Raw genomic sequence first — 22392 nt, forward strand, 5'->3', positions numbered from 1 at the left:
TTTTTTTTTGTTTTTTTTTTTTTTTTTTGGTACTGGGGATTGAACTGGGGTTCTTGTGCTTGAGGCAGAGGCTGGAACTAAGAATCTCCGCTGACTTTACATAATGGCATTTAAGTACAGTTAACTTTAACATCACAATATTTATGAGACATCAAGGAAAATGGTAAACATCATTCAAGGGCTCTACCTTCTGGTGAAAGATTTAGTATATTTCTGATTATACACCACATAGCTGCATAATCTCTGGCAGAATACTGGCCTTGTTATTGAGCTTATTTGGAAATTAAGCACGGTTTCAACAATGTGTGCAATGCTAAATTGACAAGGGGTGGACTTGTGATTGGTTTAACGTGTCAATTTGACTGAGCCATAGTGTGCCCGGATATTTGGTCAAATCTATTCTGGGTGTGTCTGTGAGGGTGTTTCTGGTTTTGAATCACATATGAATTGGTTGACTGAATAAACTGTCCTCTCTAATACAGATGAGCCTCATCCAATCAGTTGAGCCCAAATCAAACAAAAAATGCTGACCTACACTTAAGTAAGGGAGTTTTTAATTTTACATGCCTTTAGCCTCAAGTCAAACATCAGTTTTCTGCGATCTCAAGCCTGCAGGTCTTTACATTAGATATGAAGGGACAGCTTTCCTAGTTTTCAGGCCTTTAGTCTCAGATTGGAACTAAAGCAATGTGAGTCTCTAGGTTGGGACTCTAGTTTGCTAACTGTATTATTAGATTCTCCATGAAGAAAAGAACCAATGGGGGCATTTATTGTGAGGAGTTGGCTAAAGTGATTATGGAGACTGACCATCCTAAGATGTGCAGGGTGAGTCTATAGATGGTTAACTTTATGTCAACTTGACTGGAATGAGGGACAATAGTAATGTGGAGATGCATTTCATAGGACAGATATACAAATGATCCCAATGTCACAGGATATAGGGAGCTAATTAGAACAAATAAACAGAAACAAAGAAGTAATTCAGTTGTCTGAGAAGACCATGGAATGCTTGAATAAATGGGTTACTACTGAGCAGCACACTAAATAATGAGTGAGTTAGCAGACCAGGAAGAGAGAAGCCAGACACTCTTCAAATCTGAGTAAATGGAATGCCCAGGTATGAAGAATAAATCAGTATATGATCAGAAATTCCATATTTAGCATAAAAAGTGGAAGAAGCAGAGGAATCAAGACCTGTTTTTATAGCCTCTGGTGTGAAATAACAAAATCTGTGTGAAAATACTACCATTTAAAGTTATATACATTTTTTATTCCTTTGTTTAAATTTTTTATAATCTTATTAATGATATTCAATTCAATGTTCCAGGCCATAATCATGCACTCGTTAGCCAAAGTAACACATGATAAAAGGCCCTCAAGGGGCTCACAAGATGGTCTGTGTGCCCATAGTGTGACTCACAGTGAGAGGCTAAATGGTCAAAATTCAAAGTGAGGCTTTGAGAGCACAGGGATTTGTTGCCATCCCGGGGTACCCAGAAGGCTCTTCGTAACAGTAAGCATGACTCTGTGGGTCAGTTCATGCTGACATCATCACACTCACTCTTTTATTGACTAGCTTCTTCTACATAAATGCCAACTTCCTCTCCCTGGGGCAGTTACACCAGCACTAGACAAGAGTTACAGAAAGGAATCACGTTAAACTACATACAATAAAAAAGAGAAATATCATAGATATATCTATTTTATACTTTATTATATTTACATGTAACTACAGGACAAATCTTTTTTTTAATTGTGCAACAGTGTTACAGTTTGAACTGTACAAATTATACATTTTAAAAATTAAGAAAATCAAAAGACAATAAAGTGGTGATTGATAGTAATTCTATCACAGGGACAAGGGGAAAAAATGAAAACCAAGACCTGTCATGTAAAGGTACAAGATCCCAGCAATGAATGTAACTGTACTGTGTACCTAAAATGTACCAATAACCAATAAACTCAATGAGGAAAAAAAAATAGTAATTCCATCCAGGAAAAAAATTACTAATATTGTGACTTTTTTTCAAGGGATTTTTTTAATGCATGTACAGAAATTATTTTAAAATGTGATTATAAAATTATAAAGTTTTATGTCTGCTTTACTTAACATTATAACCCAATTTAGGAACAGTTTCTTACATCATTAATCTTTGAAAGCATAATTTTAAATACCCATATAATATTTGAGTTTATGGGGTTATCATAGTTTAATTAACTATATTCTTTTTAATTTTCTGAATTTTTATTAGTGCTTGATTCCAGTAGATTCCAGTACACAATGATTACATTCATTGTGAGGAGTTGGAGAAACGTTTTTACTCCCTCTTCACTTCCTCCACCTCCCTCTATTGCCTTACTGTTGGATTTTTAGGAAATTTCCAATTTTTTCTTTTGAATAATATCATGATGAGCATTGATTGCAAACTTTTAATCCTTATTGCTTCCTTAGATTCATGAAGTTGAAGTCTTAGTCTGAAGTGGTTCTAAGAACATTCTAGAAGTCCAATGGAGCATACTCTTTTGGAAATTACCCATCAGTGAAGTCCTGCATTTCTTAGCAGAAGTCTTTTGTCCTGGAAGCCCTGCTGTGTTCAGCCTTTGGCTGGAGCAGCCCCTGGGAAGAGGGTGTCAACCCTGAAGCAGTAACTGGATTTCAGAATAGAGCAACCAGGGCAGTCAGCCAACTGTGCTTCTGAGATCCAGTCCACATGTCTTCGTGGCTCTCATGGAAGAGATTCTATAACACCACTGCAAATTCCTTTCATATTTGATAAACATCTAACAATTCTGAGTACAATAAAAAAATCTGTATCCCATGCCTTCCAACTGAGTTAAAGCAGGGACCTGGTAAGTATGCTTTTAGTGTGGACACTGATGCATACATAACCAGAAAAGCATTTCTAGCCCTATAATGAGCTAATCTTTAAACCAACCCATTCTCTTACTTTTCTAGATGTTTACATCACAGATTTTTTTGTTTTTTTTAGTAGCATGGGCTTAAAGATGAGTTGTTCTTAATACAAAAGATGCTCAATCAATAACTTAAATTCACAAGTCAAACAATTCTGCACCATGCTGCATTTGTATGAGTCTTCCTACTGCAGTGTTTCTAATCTTTGTACTTGATTTTCCTCTTCAGAGATGTCCTCCAAGACTGGGCTTTGATATTACCTGTGAAAATCTGTGCAGTCCTGTCTCGATCATCTCATCTGCTTCTAGGCAGTCCACTTTAGGACAAGGTCTAGACATTGCTGCCAGGATAATTCTGCGGACCTGACTTATTTTTTGCTCAGAAAGCTTACAAGGATCAGTGAAATATAAACTGTCCACACAAAATTTCTATAATCACAGCACTATCACAAATTCCCAAATATCCTAAATTATTGGATTAGATGCTTTACTGGGGTTGCTTCTAACTAAGAATCACATTCTAGATGGCTTAAAACCAACAGAGATTTATTACCTCAAAGTTCTGGAGACCCAGAAGTTCAAAATCAAGAGGGTGACAGGATCCGTTCTGAGAAAAAGTATGTACCATGGTTCTCGTCAGTTCACGGTGTCCTCTCCTCATGGGCTTGCAATCTTTTGTCGTCACGTGGCTGTCTCCCTGTGTCTCTGTTTTCACATATGTTCCTCACGTGTGTTGGATTAGGAGCTCATCCTACTACAACAAAACCTAATCTTAATGTAACTAATTTTATATGGAATGGCCCTACTTCCAAAAAATAGGAATACTCTGAGATTCTGGGAGTCTAGACCTCAATATATCTTTTTGGTGGGGATACAGTTCAACTTACAACATGAACTACTGTGGAAAATGCTGCCAGTAGTAAAATATGAGGGGCAGGAAGACAGGTTTTAAATAAAGCTAAATATATTCAATATAAAGGATTGTCCCTTATTCTAAAATCATATTCTTCCTATCCACTTAGCATTGAAAGGTTCTTCACTCTAGTAAACAAAGATGCAGTAATAATAATGACAGCAGGGCCAGGGATTTAGCTCAGTGCTTCCACTGCCTGCTTCACAAGCGCAAGGTCTGGAGTTCAGTCCCAGGTACCAAAAGTAATAATGATGATAATAATAATAATAATAATAATAATAATAATAATGACAGTAAATAGCCTTCTTCTAAAAGAAAAAAGTGAAGAGTTGGCAACTTTTTGAAGTATTTTAATAATTGTACTTATTTAAGGAAAATGGGTACAAAAATCTTTTGATCACATGCTTTCATTAGGAAAAAAATTAAATAAATGCCTACAAGAAATGTAGTTCTCTACAAAAATGTACTCCCAAATAGGAGTTTTAAAAGTTAGAGACAAAATAAATAACATTATTTCATTTATTTATTAATGACAATTTTGGAGCAATTTTTCTAGAATTCTTATTCATAAATATTTAGTGATAACAATGGGTTGATCAAGCCTCACTATTTCGGTAAATCATAGTTTAACACAAGGACATGGCAATTTAAAAATCAGCTTCTAATTTCAATTTATTTCAATACTTGATTATCATAGTTGTCAGGACTGAAAAATTACCTTGGAAAAGCACACAATCATGCAATATACTCTCAGGAAGAGGTTTATGGTTATTGATGAGTGATACATAAAATTATATGTAAAGTAACATCCTTATTAGTGTAAAATCTGAGTTTGGCAGATCACCAGTTTTATTATTGTTAAATGCTACATATCTATCTTTATTTATAGGTTAGGCGACGGCACCAGTATAAATTCAATGAAACAGTAAAACTGAACTTATCTTGTTTTTCAATGAAATTAGAGAATTATCATTAGGCAAATACCATAGTAATTATGCTACAGGAAGGGACCACTGATGGATGCTAAGCTTAGCAGGCCAAAGTACGAGAACAGTGTGTACACACAGACCCCACATTTTCCCTGTCATTTTCAACTGCTGAAGGGAGCATAGCAACTTTCTGCTGGACTTGGAAGGTATCACTTTAACCACGTAATCAAGGTTTACAAGACTAGTACCTGGGAAGAGATGCACTCAGACAGGTATCTCACTCTTGTGATGTTCTTGCTGAAACATTCACGACCTCCTTCAACTCATTAGAAAACACCAGACCAGTCTAACTCGAGATGCATCCTGTGCTATAACTGCCTGCCACTCCTCAGAGATGAAAAGCAAAAGCTAAAGAAATATAACAGATGAAAAGAGACTACAGAAACACCACAACTAAGTCAATATGGGATCCGGACTTGAATTCGGGAGCAGCAAAAAGGAAAGCTGACAAGATGCAAATTAGGTCTGCAGTTCAGCTAATGGTATTATTACCAGGGACATTTGATTGTTTAGATCAGGGAGCCATGATTTTGTGGTATGTTGACACTAGTTAAAGGTATTTGGGAGCTTTCTGTACTGTTTTCACAACTGCTCTGTAGGTCTAGGATTACTTTTTTTAAAACCTGCATATGCCAAGTAACATTCTTTCTCTGCTTGGTGGACCTGCTTGCCTCATCCACGTTAGGGATCCTGCCCTAAGAGTCCCTAAACCAGGACTTCTGTGCTTCCACCCCACTCCTGTGCCTTTGTTTAAGCTATTCCCTTCATCAACTACTCATTCTGCAATGATGTGAAACCTTACTGTGCGTAGAAAGCAAGCAAACTTCTGCAGGGGTTGAACAGAACACAGCCAATACCGATGTGCCAGTACCAAACTCCTTCTCATCATTTGTTGTTGAACATCCATCTAAAATACCTTCTTGCGCTCACGTCAGCAGCTCATATACTAAAAGTGGAACGACACAGAGAGATCAGCATGGCCCCCGCAAAAGGGTGACACGCAAATGTGGGAAGTGCTCCATATTTTTTAATGGGAAAAATATTTTGCCAGCTACTCCTCAGACAGAAGACTAATTCCCAGCATACACAAGGAACTCAAAAAAAAAAAAATTAAACCACCTTGACCCAGTCGAGGAAAGGGAAAAAGAAATTAATACACATTTCACAGAGGAAGAAATACAAATGGTCCACAAATATATGAAAAAATTTTCTGACCATTAGAGAAATGCAATTTAAAACAATGCTGATATATTTTCCTTTCCCTTCTTTCTTTCCCCTACCCCTCCCACTTCCCCTTCCCCTTTGCACCTTTTCTTCCTATTTCACATTATCTATTATACATTTTGATCCTTATATACACTTCCAGTTTCTCACACCAGAGAAATTATTCGGTATTTACATGTGTCCTATTTATTTCACTTGAGTATGGTCAAAATAAAAAATGGAAACAAAGCCTTTGTAAATAGGAGCGATGGAGGGGTTGAAGGGAGGTCAGGGGAATGGGGAAAAAATAAGAACCAGGAACCATCCTGTAATGGTGTAAGTTTCCAATGATGAATGTAACTGTATTGTATACCTAAAATGTATCAACAAATTTAATGGAAAAAAATAACAACGCAGAGTTTCCATCTGACTCCTAAAAGAATAGCAATCATCAGGAAATTGAGCAATAGCAAATGCTGGTATGGCTGTAGTGAAAAACAAACATTCCTTCATTGTTAGTGGGAAGGCAGACTAGTACAACCATTATGGAAATCGGTATAGAGACTTCTCGAAGAAATTAGAAATTCCATATAACACAGCTATAGTCCCTAGAGAGCTCTAGTATCTTCCCCAAAGACTTTAAATCATCATACTGCAGAGATACATACATACCAATGCTTATAGCAGCACAAGTCATAATATCTGTATCCTGGAAGCAGCCTGTGTACCCACCAACAGATGACTGGATAAAGAAAAGGTGGTATACATACATAATGGAATACTACTCAGATATAAAAATGACAAATTTGAGACATTTGCTGGAAAATAGATGCACCTGGAAAATATAATGCTGAATGAAATAAACCAAGCTTCATACCATATGGTATCTCTCATATGAGTGAGGCAAAGTACAAAGAAAATGATAAAGGATGGATAGAAAGGGATAAGGGGATGGATCTCTTACAATAGGGCAGTGGTCCCAGGGAAAAAGGGGAAAGGATTAGGAGGAGAGAAGGGAAAATGAGAAGAATAAAGATGTGCCATATACAGGAACCTCATAACTACAATTAATGTACACATTATAGGCCATAACATGAGCTAAAACAAATAAAATCAACAGGAATGAAAAATGGGATAGAGGCACTGGAGGAGGAGAGAGAAGAGGAAGGTGTTAAAAAAATGCTGTAATAGGTACGTGACCATTCTCCAAGACTATTGTAAACTTGATGAACTGCAAATATGTGCAAATAAAATTTAAAAATTACAACTAAATGAGTAAAAGTACCTCTTTAGCTATATGATAATTTCAAATTTTTCTTGCTATCAACTAAGACAACAAAGACAGTACTGTCTTCTTATGTTCCCTTGACAATGGAAGAAATACATCCCAAGATACTAAATAATTTGCACATTTAAAGTAAATGGATGCAAACTTCACACTAAAAGAACATTTGCTTTTTTCCTTCTATTTATCTATAACACTAAGTTTATCTTTTGATGAATTCATCGCTTTGCCCAGTTACATTACTCATCTCAGCACTGCTGCTGAGCAGAAGAGTTTGTGGATCCTTCAGGGCAGACTGGGCTGACGATGTTCCCAGAAGAGGATATTCTCCGGAAGTGGGCAGCTGCGAGGACTAATTTTACTGACAGCTTGACTGGGACAGGGACTGCACAGATATTTTGTCGGACATTAGTCTGCTGTCTGGCACAGAGCACTTTTAGATCATATTAGCATGTGAATAAAAGGATATTGAAAAAAACAGATTGCCTTCCGCTATGGCCTGGATCTGGAATGTACCACAAAGGCCCAGGTGTTTCAAGGCTTGGACCTCTATCTGTGATGTTACTGGAAGATGCTGGAAGCCTTTGGAGCTAGGTCTCCTGGACATGAGATGCACAATTTTCTGTGCCTCATGTGCACTGAGATGATGTACTCCTTCACCACAGGCCCAGTGCAATAAGGCCAAGCAACCATGATCTCCAGCTTCTAACACTGCACCAAAGCAAATCTTTCCTTATTGTAAGTTGATTATCTCAGGTATTTTGTTACAGTGATGAAAAGTTAACCAACATACCCTCCTTATTGTGAATGAGATTCATGCAAACAGTTGAATGCCTGAACAGAAAACATGGCTGCCACTCTCCCAAGTGAAAGAGAACTCTCCCCAAGACTACCTTTAGACTCCATCTGCAAGATCTGATGACCGTTCAATTAGACAATCAACTATCCTCAGTCTCAAGGGTGCCAGCCCACTCTGGAGGTTGGATTCTTCAAATCCATAATTGCATGAGGCAATTCTTTATCACATGCACACACACACACACACACACACACACACACACACACACACACACACACACCTGTGTCTGTGGAAACGCCTAACAGAATTGTCCTATTTACTCGGACACAAGTATTTTCTCTTATTTGTGTCTTGCAGCCCACAACCATTTGTAGGAGAGCTGAAGGGACAGCATAATTGAGGTATTTTCAAGTCTGATTATAATTACCTCACAATATTAGTACACACTATTGATTAATTTCGGAGCTGCTACTTGAAAATGTAAAATACATTTCAGTATGCAAGGAAATGGCTGAAATATTGACTAAAGTGATCTAAATACAAATGCCTCTTGGTATATCAGAAATACATAATCTATATACACATTTTTTCTTTGATGTTTGGCATAGCTATTATGTGCCATATTTAATAACAAAATACTCATTTTTAAATTACTTAAAAATAAAACTTGTTGTCACCGCTTACTTTTCCACTTTAAGGTGCAAGTTGATGGCCACTTCTCTGTCACTGAGTGATGTTAATTTTCCCTTTCGAGTATTTACTATAGCAATGTGTGTTCCAAGAGAAATTAAACATTTCAGCATTCACCATGTAAACAACCACAGCATTTTCTTAAGAGTTCCACCACACGTCAAACTTCAGTAGTCAACATGGGCAGGGACCCAGATCCTGGATTGCGCCTCTTAAAAGAAGGTATCTTCCTGAACCTAAAATGTCTGAGATATCTCTCTTTTGTGATTGAAGTGTCCATATCCACTCCTGTATTTCAACTTCTGCTATGCTAAACTCTAAGGCATAATCTCAATTATCTGGCTATATGTGAAGTTTGATGTATTATTTTCCCTAGTTTTAAAATGAAGCCTGTCATCTACTGAAACCTGATTTGACTGCCCATTTTTTTCCCCGAAGTGTTAACTGTAAGTCACAAGGAGCCATACATTCTTGCTATTCTAGGACTCTTCTTGAGGTCATGGTGAAATGAGATCATTACTGAAGATCGAGGTTGTGGTGTTTGGAGAGATGGTGGCCAGGGACATCGCTTTGGAGGTTAGGCAGCAGCTCAAGGAGAAGGGAATAAGGGCTGTGCAGGTTGGCATGGTCAGTATGTGGTACGGAGGAAGTGACACAGGCACTCCGACATCTGGACCACAATTGCCCATTTGGAAGTAAATGGTGAAGATGTACAAACAAAATCAAACAGGTTACTTGAGTTTATTTAAGGAAAGATTCTGCCAATCAACAAAGGGGCATTAAACACAGAGCCAACAAATCCCATTTGACAGTGTTTATCATAGGTGGGTTCCTCGTCAAACACTGCATGTATTATTTTCCTCACCGAGTTTATTGGTACATTTTAGGTATACAGTACAGCTACATTCATCATTGGGATCTTGTACCTTTACATGACAGGTCTTGGTTCTCATTTTTTCCCCTTGTCCCTGCCCTCCCTTCACCCCCTCCTCCCCTCCCCATTTACAAACATTTTATTTCCATTTTTTCATTTTCTCCTATTTTTTTCTTTCCCTTATTCTCTTTCCCCTACCCTTCCCACTTTCCCTACATCTTTAGCCCTTTTCTTCCTATTTCACATTGTTACTTATCCCATTAGGATCTTATGTACTATTATAGTTGGTTCACACCAGAGAAACACCTGTTGGACTTATTTATCTCACTTAGGAGTATGTCCTCAATATGTATCCATTTTCCTATGAATGACTCTAATTTCTCATTCTTTATGGCTGAGTAGTATTCCATCTTATAGAAAAACCACATCTTCTTTATCCAGTCTCAAACTGATGGGCAGATGGGCTGAAACATTGCATGTATTAACTCAACCCTATCACGTCCTTAGGAAGGGGACATTGTTTTTCCTGGCCCCATTTAGAGATGAGGAATTTGAGGCTCAGTTAGGTTAAATCACTTGTCCATGATGAGAACTCATTTCCGTTATTCCAACCCTTTCATTCTTGTAATATGCTGAGGGTCACTTACGTGCAAGACTCTCACCCCTGCAAACACAGGCATTTCCGCCTAAGCATCACCAGTGGCGAGGGGCTCCCAAGCTCCTGTTCTTCTGGTAGCTATCTCAACTATGAAAATCAGAGCCTGAAGTCATCAAACACTTTCAACTTTCTTCATTCATCCCTTTATTCTCTGCTCATCAAACATATGGCTGGCAAAGGTTGGAATTGTGCTCTTATTTAATTAGGAGAAAGATGTCCCAGGGCATCCAGCTGTCTATCAGATGGAGTCCTAGTTATGTGTCCATGCTGGTCTCTCCCGGGTGGCCGGAGTAGGTGGGCCTCTCTCGTGACCTTGGGAGCACTGATAAAATACTATAATCTCCAAATTGTTGGCTTATGGGCTCGATTTTTTTGGAGAACTCGCCAGATCCCTGCCACCCTGTGAGGTTTGCTCGGCCACCGAGGAAGAATTCACGCGGTAGTCCGGAGGACATCTTCCTTTCAGAATGGTTCAGTTACAATTTGTTTAGAAACAAATCTCAGAAATTATCTATAAAAATCCAGTTAGACCTGCCTTTTGTAGTTAGATACGGTTCTTGCCCTCCTTCCTTCTAACGCAGTCTGTTCCCCCTCTGGATGTGTCCTCCTCTTGAAGCCGGCAGTTGTCTGCATTTGCTGCAGGCCAGGATGCTGAGGTTTTGCACTGTGACTGCCCCACCTCCTCCTGCTTCCCTCTAGTGGCAGCTTCAGGGATAGCAGGCACACAAATTTAAATTGTAAATCCTACCACTTGATACCCTTGTTCAAAATCCTTCAGAGTCTCCCATCACTTAGAATAAAGTCCAGCTATTTACCAGACTCAGAGTCACTCACCATCTGGATGCTTCTGACCTCTCCGAACACTTCTATTTCTTTCCTCCTCACAATACTTCCACCTTATTCTGACTTCAACGTGGCAAACTGGTACACTCCTGTGAACGTGTATATTTGCTTTTCTTTCTTGGGAATTTCTTTTTCCGGGACTCTTTCATACTTGTTTCTGATCATCACTTAAGTCTCAGCTTAAATATCACACCTTCAGAGAAGCTTTCTCTGACCATCGGGGGTGCAGGAAACTTCTTTCTTTATTGCAATGCAGTATTTTATTAGTTCTTCATCACTACCTGACATTGTCTTCTTTTAGAATTTTTAAAGATGAGGGCTTTTGTTGTGTTGTTCAGGCTGGCTTCAGTGCGCCCTTCGATAGCTCAGCTGGTACAGCGGAGGACTATAGACTTGACAGGCTGGCTTCAAATCCCAGGATGGAAGTATGGTCCTGCTTCAACCTCCAGAGTAGCTGGTACTATAATGCACTGCCTAGCTTTTTATTTTTTATAATTCACTCCATGAAAGAACAATCACTCACTTGTTCCTCGGTTTTGTGTTTCCAGTGCTTAAACCAATGCCCAGTTCACAGAAGAAAGGGGCTAAACATGTATTCGATAATGAATCCATTTTACCATTGTCCCATAAGTGTCCACAGTGGATAGACTTCATCAATTGCCACAGTCTCTCCCGTGCTTCGACAGTACTGAGATGATTATTGATTAGAGATCCTGAACACATCACATCTTCAGAAACAAATTCCAGAGAGAGTCCAGAGCCACATGTAAATAAACACAGAGATGATAGCTAAAGGAGATTATTCTTTTTAGACTGCAATGAGGGGGAATATTTAAATAAAGATATATTTCAAAGTTAAACATATGACTCAGAAGCCAATAACAAAAGAATTGGCCAATTTAGCAATAGAAGTGATGTCTGTATAAGGCAGTAAACCAAGTTAAAAGGTAAGTGAAATACTGATGAAAATATCTATAAAATAAATGACCAAGGATTAATAAATTTAATTTTAAACTTTTATAAACCTGGAAGCAACCTTATAGAAAACAAACATTGGACGTAAACAATTCACAAGCAGAGATGGCCAATGAGACTACAGAAAGGTGTTCCACCTCACAAAAAAATAAAGTGAAAATCAACATAGAATTCTTTTTTTACTAGTTTAATAACACACAAAAAAAGTCAAGGATGTCTAGAAAAGAAATAAATGGCTGCCTTTATCACTGGAGACGTGGTAAATGGTATCACTGGGGAAGTATACAGACGAGTTTTGCCTTTTGAAGGCAATTGGTCAATAACTAGAAAAAAGTTCCTACGGAGGCTGGAAATGCAGCTCAGGGGTAGAGTGCAGCGCAAATATAAAGCCCTGGGTTCAACGCTCAGCTCCACACACACACACACACACACACACACACACACACACACACACACAGATTTTAGTGCACATTACAATGATTTCCCAGTTAGGCATTTATAATAATTGATCCTCTTTGAATGCAAATGAGATAAAGTATGCTTCATGTTAACTGTTTATCTGTATTGTTTTTAATTCTGAACTTATCTATTTATGGCCTTTTTCTCCTACTGTTAGCTTGCTAGCGGAGGGAGAGAAACACAGAGGCTTCTAAGATGCACTTCCTTCCTCACACAAGGCTATTAAACTTCTTCATTACCTCGCTTCCCAACGTGGAGCCCCTGGAGGAGCAATACAATTATTATTGTTTCTTAGCGGTGGACTCACTCCCAGGAATCTGTGATCTTTCAGAAACTGCTAAAAGGACAAAGCAACTATTATTTTTTAAAAATGAAATTCACTGTGCATTAATTCAAGTAGCAAACATTCAGTGGCAACCTGCATTTGGCGGGTACTGCTTCAGCCAACCATTTCCTCCATTCTCCCTTGCTCTTAGCCATAAATTATGTACAGCTCTTGAGGAAGCAGGGGCAGAAGAACCAGTGCCCGCCGTCAGAGTCCACAGCAAAGACGCCCACGTGCTCCCTGTACGCCACAATTCGGGTATTGAAATTTTAAAGGCAGAATCTCAAATTCAAAAATTCTCCATGGACTGAGTGGAAAGCACCAAAAGTTAACAAAATGCTGCATTTATTATAGCTTTTTAAGCCACTTCTGCTAAATTATTATATAGGCATATATACGCACATACAATCCCATATACATATTTATATCAAAGAATTTCAGCAGACAAAGTTCTGGAAAAATTCATTTGGAATTTATTTTCTGAAAAGCTGTACTTTTGTTTTATTTTACCATCTCTTACTTTCTAAAGTTTTGGTGCTAATGCATGTTATATCCCAATAAACTCAGAAAAAGAAAAACTTCTTGCATAATAGTTAAAAGTATGTTCAGTAACTAAATGTTCCCAATTTCTCTTGGTTTCTTTTTTGCCACTTCTTACTCTTGGGAATTAGACAGTTACACTTACCTACTCTATGCCTTAGTTTCTTCACCTGAAAAAGTGATAATGAGTAATAACAACTCTGATAGATTCTTGGTTTGGATTAAATGAGACCAAATGAGAGAAGCCCTTAGCACCCAGCTTCACACTTGGTAAATACTCTCAGTGTTAGTTCGTTTCTCCTTTCTCCTCCATTGTACGGACAAATAGCAAAGGGCAATTAAACATCAGTGAGTCCATAAAAGCCATAACTGTACAACCAGGAGTTGCCAGGAGATTCTCAGTTTCAAATATTTCAACCCATGGCTAAGCCACATATACTGATTTTGATTTAGGATTCATGATTTCCAGAAAGCTTGCATTCCTTTTTTCATTTAATTATAATACCTAACATTTTCGAGCACTTGCCAATGTATTATTCAATCTTCTGAAACAAGAAAAAACAGCTCTCAGAATTTGACACACAGTGGTTTGCAGCTTCCAGATTCACTGTCAGCCAAAGCCTCTGGCACAGTCACCCAGGATGTCGCCACTTTCCTTGAGGCAGAAAGGTGGTCTCGGGTAAATGGACTGGCCAAGCAATTCCCAATGACTACGCATTTTTCAACACCAAAGACATTACAGACCAAACAGGAAAAAAATAAGGAAAACTTCTAAGTATATGTTATAAAGTAAATATCATATTGATACCAACAGTTGGCAAAATTATACCAAAAGGGAATGTGCAGGCCACTGACACTAATGAATATTTATGCAAAAAACGTTAATAAAATATCAGCAACTCAAATTCAAAAATGCATTGCATTATACATTATAACTATGTGTGTTTCTTTTGAGGAATGCAAAGGTGTTTCAACAGGAGGAGTTGTATTTATGTAATTCATTATACAGGATCCATCAAATACATGTATACACACATCAGCAGTTAACCATAGTAGTGTGGAAGCTAATGGCCATCTCTCTGAGCATGTCTTGCAACTTTAGAGGCCAAAGATAAGTTGTATTAATCTCATGATATCGCAATCAAGTTAGTATTAAAATATTTATAAAGGTTTTCCTTTATAGATAGATAGATAGATAGATAGATAGATAGATAGATAGACAGATAGATAGGTAGATAGGTAGGTAGATAGATTTGGCAGATTCTGTATTATTAATAGGCCCAAAGACAAAATTAGGATTATTTCTACAGATGGAGAACAGAACATATGCCAACATCTAATTCATATTTCTATAAAAAGAAAGCAATGCCATTTTATTTCCTCCATTTATATAAAAATGGCACTACACATTACACAGGCTGATCAAAAAATGCAGTGTGTTTAATTTTTAAAAGATTCTCAGAGTATAAGACACAGTGCCATTAATCCTCCTTGAACATTCCTCCTGACTTTGAGAACCCTTATCCCATTATTCTTGCCACTTTCTGAAGCAGCTCTGGAATGCTTTCCTTTTCTTTTTCTCATTGAGTCTGCTGGGTATCTTTCCAACAGAATTAAAGAATCACATCAGAGTGATATATGCGCACCTATGTTTATAGCGACACAGTTTGTAATAGCTAAAACTTGGAAACAGCCCATTTGCCCATTAGTTAGAAAATGGATAAAAGAAGATGTGGTTTTTCTATAAAATGGAACACTACTCAGCCATAAAGAATGAGAAAGTAGATTCATTCATAGGAAAATGGATGCATATTGAGGATATACTCCTAAGAGAAATAAATAAATAAGTCACACATGTGTAAATACCGAATAGTTTCTCTGGTGTGAAAAACTATAATAGTACATAAGATCCTCATGAGATAACTGACAATGTGAAATAGGAAGAAAAGGGCTAAAGGTGTAGGGGAAATGGGAAGGGTAGGGGAAAGGTAGTAAGGGAAAAGAAAAAAAAATGAGAAAATGAAAAAATGGGATGCTTTTCAGTGAGTGTCATTAGGAGCTATGATCAAAGGCATGGTGAATGCCACTGCCTAGGGGCCTCTAACAGAAAGGCATGCTTATAAAAACAGGGTGTGTCCACGTCTCCTAGTTTACAGGGCCGGGCATCACTCCACTCCTGGCTCTTCCTCAAAGTCAAACTGACCGTGAAATGTACAGCTGAGGCAGCTACTGGAGTCTAAAGACATTTGAAAAAGTGGATTTCCAGAACTGCTTCAGAAAGTGGCAAGCACATTGGCATAAAGGTGTTTCAAGTGAGGGGGACACTTTGAGGGGAGCGATCCATGATGTGTTTTTTACTGTAAAAAGTTTTATTTTGAATTTAAACATGCACTGTAGTATTTGATCACACAGCATATGACATTAACAATACAGCTGGAGACTTTTACATGAAAGTTGGACCTAAAAAGAATGATGTTCAGCACACATTTTGTTGGCAGTACATTAGTCAATGCAATTAATTAAAGAAAAGGTAGAGTTAGGAGCGGCATTAAGAGTTAGAAAGGAAATGGTCAAAATGCTATTTGCAGATGAAAAAATATCATACTTCTGGATACCAATAGAAACAATTAAAAAAACCACTACAATTAATAAAAACTTAAGAAAAACTAGGTTGTAAAATGAATGTGCAAACCGAATAGCTTTCATATATTAAAATAAAAACTAGATAGAAGGTCACAGGGAAGAGAAGACTGCATTAAAAAAAGGAAAATATCAAATTGTAAATTTAATAATTAGTTTTATATTAAAAAATTGTCACTCAAAAGCACACGTAAAGTCAAACCATGATTCAGGGTAAGAAGAGGTCCCAAAATACACTCAAATGTAATGTGAATACTGTGCCTTTTATAAGTGAAGAGAGCATGAATACATGCAAAAACTTTCTTATATTAATAACACAATGGGAGAATAAACGATAAAAATTAAAAGAAAATAGTTACCCCAGGGGAACTGGCTTTGTAACTCTGCTTCTTAGATTTGACTTTGTAACCATACAAATAATTTACATGATTTTAAAGTAAAATTAAAATTTTAAAAATCAATTACTAATAATAAAATGTAAAATGAAGCACATGGACCTTACTGTGTATACAGCTTGTGGCGAATTCACAAAGAAAAAGAGAATTCCAAGGGATTATAAAATACAGTAATTTATTTATTCCTAGTGGGATCTACCCTAAGGGGAAGAGAACTGCCTTCCCACCAAAAGGTAAACTTTTCAAAGTTACTCTGCCATTTATGACAACACTGAGGTTATTATTGTAAGACTATTGTGTATGTACTGAGAAACAAAGCAATTGAATAATTATGCAAACTGTGATTTATATCAATCTCATGAAGAAATGACTGGGAGACAAATGACCTGTTTTCTTCAATAAACAAATTCTAGAAAAGAGAGCGAAGCTATGCATTAAAATAGATTCAAACCATCTACTAGTCACAATGCATAGACGACAGATTGCAGCTTGAGTGTTATGCATTGTGGTTGCTGTTGTTGTTACTTAGTGATTTGCTTTCACAGCGAACACGTGCTCCTTGTTGTCTGACCAAATTCCCACCTCACCTCTGAATGCATGAATAGCGCTCCCCACAAATTCACAGCAGAGTTTGTATCCGGGGACTGGAGACAGGGAACCTACGCCTTGCTCTCCGGCTCAGGGCGTCGGGATGCTCACCCGTGGGCTGTTCTACAGACAGTGCTGGGCAACGCGGTGAGCCCAGCCCGCTTCCTTCTCTGCAGTCTTCCTTTTAGAAGATCTCTTCACTGCCAAGTTGCACCTCTGGAATCATGCATGGGCCATCAAAGGGACTCTTGGAAAGCAGAGAGGCCTTCTGTCTACACTTTGGGTGGAAACCCTAGCATTGGGCCCATGTGCCCTCCCTTCCCGACCCTCGTGCTGACTCTGCTGCTTGGGTCGTTGACAAACCTGACTGCATTAGAACCACATGGGGATTTTAGAGTAAACAAATATATAGTGCCTAAATCCCACCCTGATGAATATGGGTACGGCTTGGGGCTGGTGTCAGTATTTTGTAATGCTATCACCTCCGGCCTTTGGTTTCCAGCCTTGGACTCTAGTAGCAAAGACTGACTCAAGGGGCACTTTGTGAGGAGGTGGCATAGGCTGTCCTTCCTATCTGTGTTCTAGTACTTCCAACCACTGGCTTTTCTGAGGACTCCATCTTGTTGGGAGAGCAATTCCTGACTGATCTGCTCACACTAAGATGCTAAATCCATACTGGAGGCTGACAATCTGACCACACCCCCTCAACCTCTGAAAAAATTCTTTCCAGGCTTGCCTCTGCACCCAAGATAAACTGCACAAACACACAAAAATTCTTATTTATCAAGTATGGCCCTAACAGCTTGTTCTGCTGTATTTGTGTGGCTCCTCCTACAGACACAGATCCCTGGCTTAGCACGCTCTTCCTCACTCTCCTTCAACTGGCAAACTCTACTCTTCCCTCCAGAGCCAGCTCCTGCGGCCCTTTCACAGTATCCTCGATGCCACTGTCAGAATTTACATCCCCACCCAAATCCTCCCTGGTATTTATGCTATTATATCGATTGCTTTACATGCCTACCTTCTTGACAGGCTATAAGATCTTTAATGGCAAGACTGTAATATACAGTATTTTATAGTTCAAAAACTCAAAACATGATACACACCCAAAAAACGTTTCCAAAATAAATGAAACCATCTATGAACTATTCTTGCTTTAAAAGTGAGGAATGGGAAACTGAGCCTTTTAGATCTACCTTCTTGTTTAAAGAAAAGATGGAGATGGAGAAACCAGAGAAACTACTGAGAAATAATCATAGGTAGATTCTACATATCGTTGGCCTAGTGTCTGTCTATCTCTCCTCCATTCATTCTCTTCTATCTCTTTCCCCCCTTCTCCCCTCCTCCTCTTTCTCTCTGGCCCCAGAAAGTGAACCCAGCCTCACCTCCTGAGTAGCTTGGGGATTATAAGCATGCATCACCACACCTGGCTGACCAGGTTTCTCTAATAACTCAATGGTATGAAAAGGAAAGGAAGCAATAGGATAGACAGTCTTATAAACTACAAGGCACAAACATAAACTACAACTAAATGCCACGTGTAAACCAATTACAAAGACATTTTTGAGATGACATGGAAATCTGATTATGGAAAGAATACTACACGATATTAAGTTATTATGATTCGTTAGGTATAAAAGTAGTATTTTGATTATATGTACCCTATGGGTAAATAGTATGGCATAAAGGATTTTATTTAAATTACTATAGCAACATCTTAAAAATAGAAAAATTTTGATAAATATGCAAGACTAGTTGGGTATGTGGCATAAGAAAATATAGCTGTCTGTGGCTCATTTCTGGCATGACACTCCTAATGTTCCTGGAACTTCCTGAGTGATATGGTCTTTCATTATTTACAAGGAGCCTCTTTGAACCACACCTGAGTACCTGGTCAGGGGGTACCTCATGGAGAGTCCCCAGATAACTTCAGGAAGATGTTGGACTCCACAGGAAGCTATCGTGTCACTAGAAGGTTAGAACTTTCAGTCTCACCCCAAGATCTTTAGGAAGGGGTGAGAGAGGATGGACACTGAGCTTAAACATCAGTGGCCAATGATTTAATCAAGCCTTCTCTTCCATTCGGTTGTTGCTGAGCTGTAGTTGTTACCGTAAAATGGTAATCATAAAGCACTTTCCTGAGTTCCATGAGTCATTCCAGCAAGTGATTTAACTTGAAGGGGGTAACTTGGGAATGTCTGAATTTGTAAATGGCCAGACTGGCATCTGAGGTGGGGGCAATCTTGTCAGATTGAATCTTTGAGTTGGGATCTGCACTAACTCCAGGTACTGAATTCAGGACTGAATTGAGCCGTGAGACACCTACTTGGTGTCAGAGAATTGAACAATTAATTATTGTTAATAAATGACACAGGATAATTATTACAAAATGTTGATAACCATTGAATTTGTGAGATGGTTATAGGGGAGTTCATTATACTATTCTTTCTTTTTGTATTTTAAACTTTCCTAACAAAAACATTCAAAATGTGAAAGAAAAGGATACTCTTTCTAGACCCATCTTGTCTGTTCAGAGAGATTTGTAAATCTGAGGCATCCTAGTGGGATGTAATAGTATCTGATTGTGATTTGAATTTACATCTTTTTAATGACTAATGATATTGAACAACTTTACATCTGTTTATGGACATTTACATAGCTTCTTTCATAAAGTGTCATTTCAATGTATTTTAGCAAAGGAAATAAAAACATTTGTCCACAAAAGGGCTTGTGTAAGAAGATTCATGTCAGCTTTATCCATAATGGTAAGCAATAAAATGGAAGAAAGAAGGCAATCCAAATGATCATCAACAGGAAAACAAAGAAATGGTGATTTATTGTGCAATGGAATATTACCCAGTAGTAAAAATGAACAAACTGTTATTATATGAACAACAAAAATGAATCGCCAAAACATAAGTTGAACAAAAGAAGCCACACAAAATAATACATGTAATATGACTCTGTTTCTAAGAATATCAAGATCAGGCAAAATTGACCCATATAGAGAGAAATAAAAATGATTGTCAGGGGAGAAAAGGAAGAGCAGGAGGGAGTTCTGTCACGTGACAGAAATGCTCCATTACCTTGCCTGGCTATTAGCTATGCAGGAGTATACACTCGTCCAAACTCATCAAATTCTATGCTTGCGTTCTATGCATTCTTTGTATTTCACTGTACTTGACACAGAAAGAGAGGCAGAGAGACAAAGAAACATGGAAAGAAATGCCTAATGCAAAACACTGTGTTGTCAGTAGTGGATCTCAGACATCTTTAACAAGAGAGATATTTTAAGGTGGAGAGACATGTTCCAGGTCTTTCCCCAGGTGGGAACCTGAGAAATCTGCATTTTCCTCTGCTTAGGCAACAGAGCAGCCAGCCACCCCGGAGACCTGAACTCCTCTTGCTGCAGCCACAGCCCAGATTCTTAGGATGCCACCATGGAAACAGCGCCTGCTTTCTGATAGGCCACACACATGACCTTGCTGCTGGTATCCTCCTTGGACTAAGCAGCAGAAATATTCGCGGTAAGTGGGCCGCATCGATGGCAAGGAACACAGTGGAGAGGATCACGTTTCTTCTCAATTCTAAGAGCTTATCCTGTGTAGTTCAAGGTTTTCCATTCACCCAGCTTTCCCGCTGGACTTCTCTGAGAAGGCAGAGTGAGGAAAAGGGCTAGGTGAAAAGCAAAGTTGTTTTATAAAATTTGAGATTGCTCTTTATTTCAGTGCTTATGCACCAGAAATATATTACATTAGTGTATTTGTTTAGACCACAACAAAGTGCGTTGCCCTTCTCCAAGTACAGGTATTGTGATCTCTCTTTTGCTAGTTAAAATAAAAGAGTTTTAAGGTATTAAGGGATTAGGTCAAGGCTCTTCAGTTGGCGAATGGTAGAACTGGGCGAGACAGACCAAATCTCCAGGCATCACCATTTCAATGCACCTGGCTGACTCCTAACTGGAATGTCTGAATCCAAATGACAGGGAGGTGTTCTCTGAATTTTTGGAAGGACCACTTTCCCTGCCCTCAGGAGAGGCCTCTAACCAGTTACTGAGGGAAGTGTGTGCAAATAATCTAAGGCAGCCCTTCACCCTTGTTTAGGACACCTCTGAGACAATTCTCTACCCCGACTTCCACATGTGTCCTGTGGGACAAAGCTTCTGGGGCCTCTGTCACAGCTGGCTGACCCCTCTGCCCTTTGTCAGCTGTCTTTCCTTCTGCATGTCACTTCCCCAACCATGAAACACTCGCCAATGACCAGCTTGACGTAGAGTCCTTGTCAGTCTGTGAGGAATTCAAACTAAGACAATGAGATTCAGACCTGAGCCTTCTGACTTTACAATCTCTTCTATAGTACTATCAATTAGAGGTCCGACTTTTTGAAAGTATGATTATTTGGCCATTTGTGACGAAGAAAATGGTTAATATTGTACAGTTTCACAGAATAGAAGTATGTGTGCATATACATCCATATAAATAAACACACACAAACAAAATGCACATATGTGCTTATGATGGAAATACCTGTATTGTTTATATGTGAGGAAGTGGCCTTCTTGATCTCTTCAAAGCAAGAGTTCTTATAAACCTCCCATTCATAAAATCCTTCAGTAATTGTATCACCCACTTGGCAAAATTCAGATTCTCTAGAATGAAACAGATCTCCTATAGTCTTCTGGCTCCAGCCCTTTCTTCTGGTTCATTCTCTGCACTCTTTGCTCTGTTTTGACTTTACCAACTGCTCAGAACTAAATAACAAAAGCAAAAACGCCATACCATTTCACGTTAATAGCACCTTCCCCTACTGCACTGAAAATCTTCTTTTATTTTTGTTGGCCACCACAAAAGTTCATTCAAAAAAAATTAACACAGGCTTAATAAGAAAATGTACATGGCCCAATCTTTACAACATAGTAAAGCAGGCTCTTTGGAGAGGGGGCCTGGATTCCTTTGCTGACCAACCACCATTCATAACTTCTTCAATATGTTGCTCCACCATTCCAATATTGTTCTTTTGCTCACCAGATGCTAACTTCACACATTCATCGATCACAAGACTCATAAAGGGATCCATTCAATCCCAGCAGTATTCCTAGGACAAATGTGTTACCACTTAATTTCAGCGATCTCTTCTTGACCATGATTTTTTTTTCAGCTTGGGAGGGTGAGCTTTGCTCTTGGTATTTATTTGTTGGGCTTGGAGATGCTTCATTCTTCAACTACACAATAGCAAGAGCTTTTCCGGTGGCTCCTCCCAGACCAGCACCCAGAGTGAGTAAGTCTGAACCTCCCAGGATCACC

The 22392-nt window shown here is 38.5% G+C and overlaps 1 protein-coding gene and 1 non-coding gene across 2 annotated transcripts in view; one reads left to right on the top strand and one right to left on the bottom strand.

The window, feature by feature from the left end:
- The window catches only part of Ldb2 (LIM domain binding 2), a 459105-nt gene that overhangs the window by 391505 nt on the left and 45208 nt on the right, over positions 1-22392 (bottom strand). The window lies entirely within an intron of this gene.
- Positions 5738-5843, top strand: LOC117284255. The gene has a single exon (XR_004515346.1). It is a non-coding gene; the product is annotated as a U6 spliceosomal RNA (small nuclear RNA).

This window comes from Fukomys damarensis, unplaced genomic scaffold (assembly GCF_012274545.1).
Source record: "Fukomys damarensis isolate Sample0158 unplaced genomic scaffold, DMR_v1.0_HiC HiC_scaffold_35, whole genome shotgun sequence".
In the NCBI taxonomy this organism is placed as follows: Eukaryota; Metazoa; Chordata; class Mammalia; order Rodentia; family Bathyergidae; genus Fukomys; species Fukomys damarensis.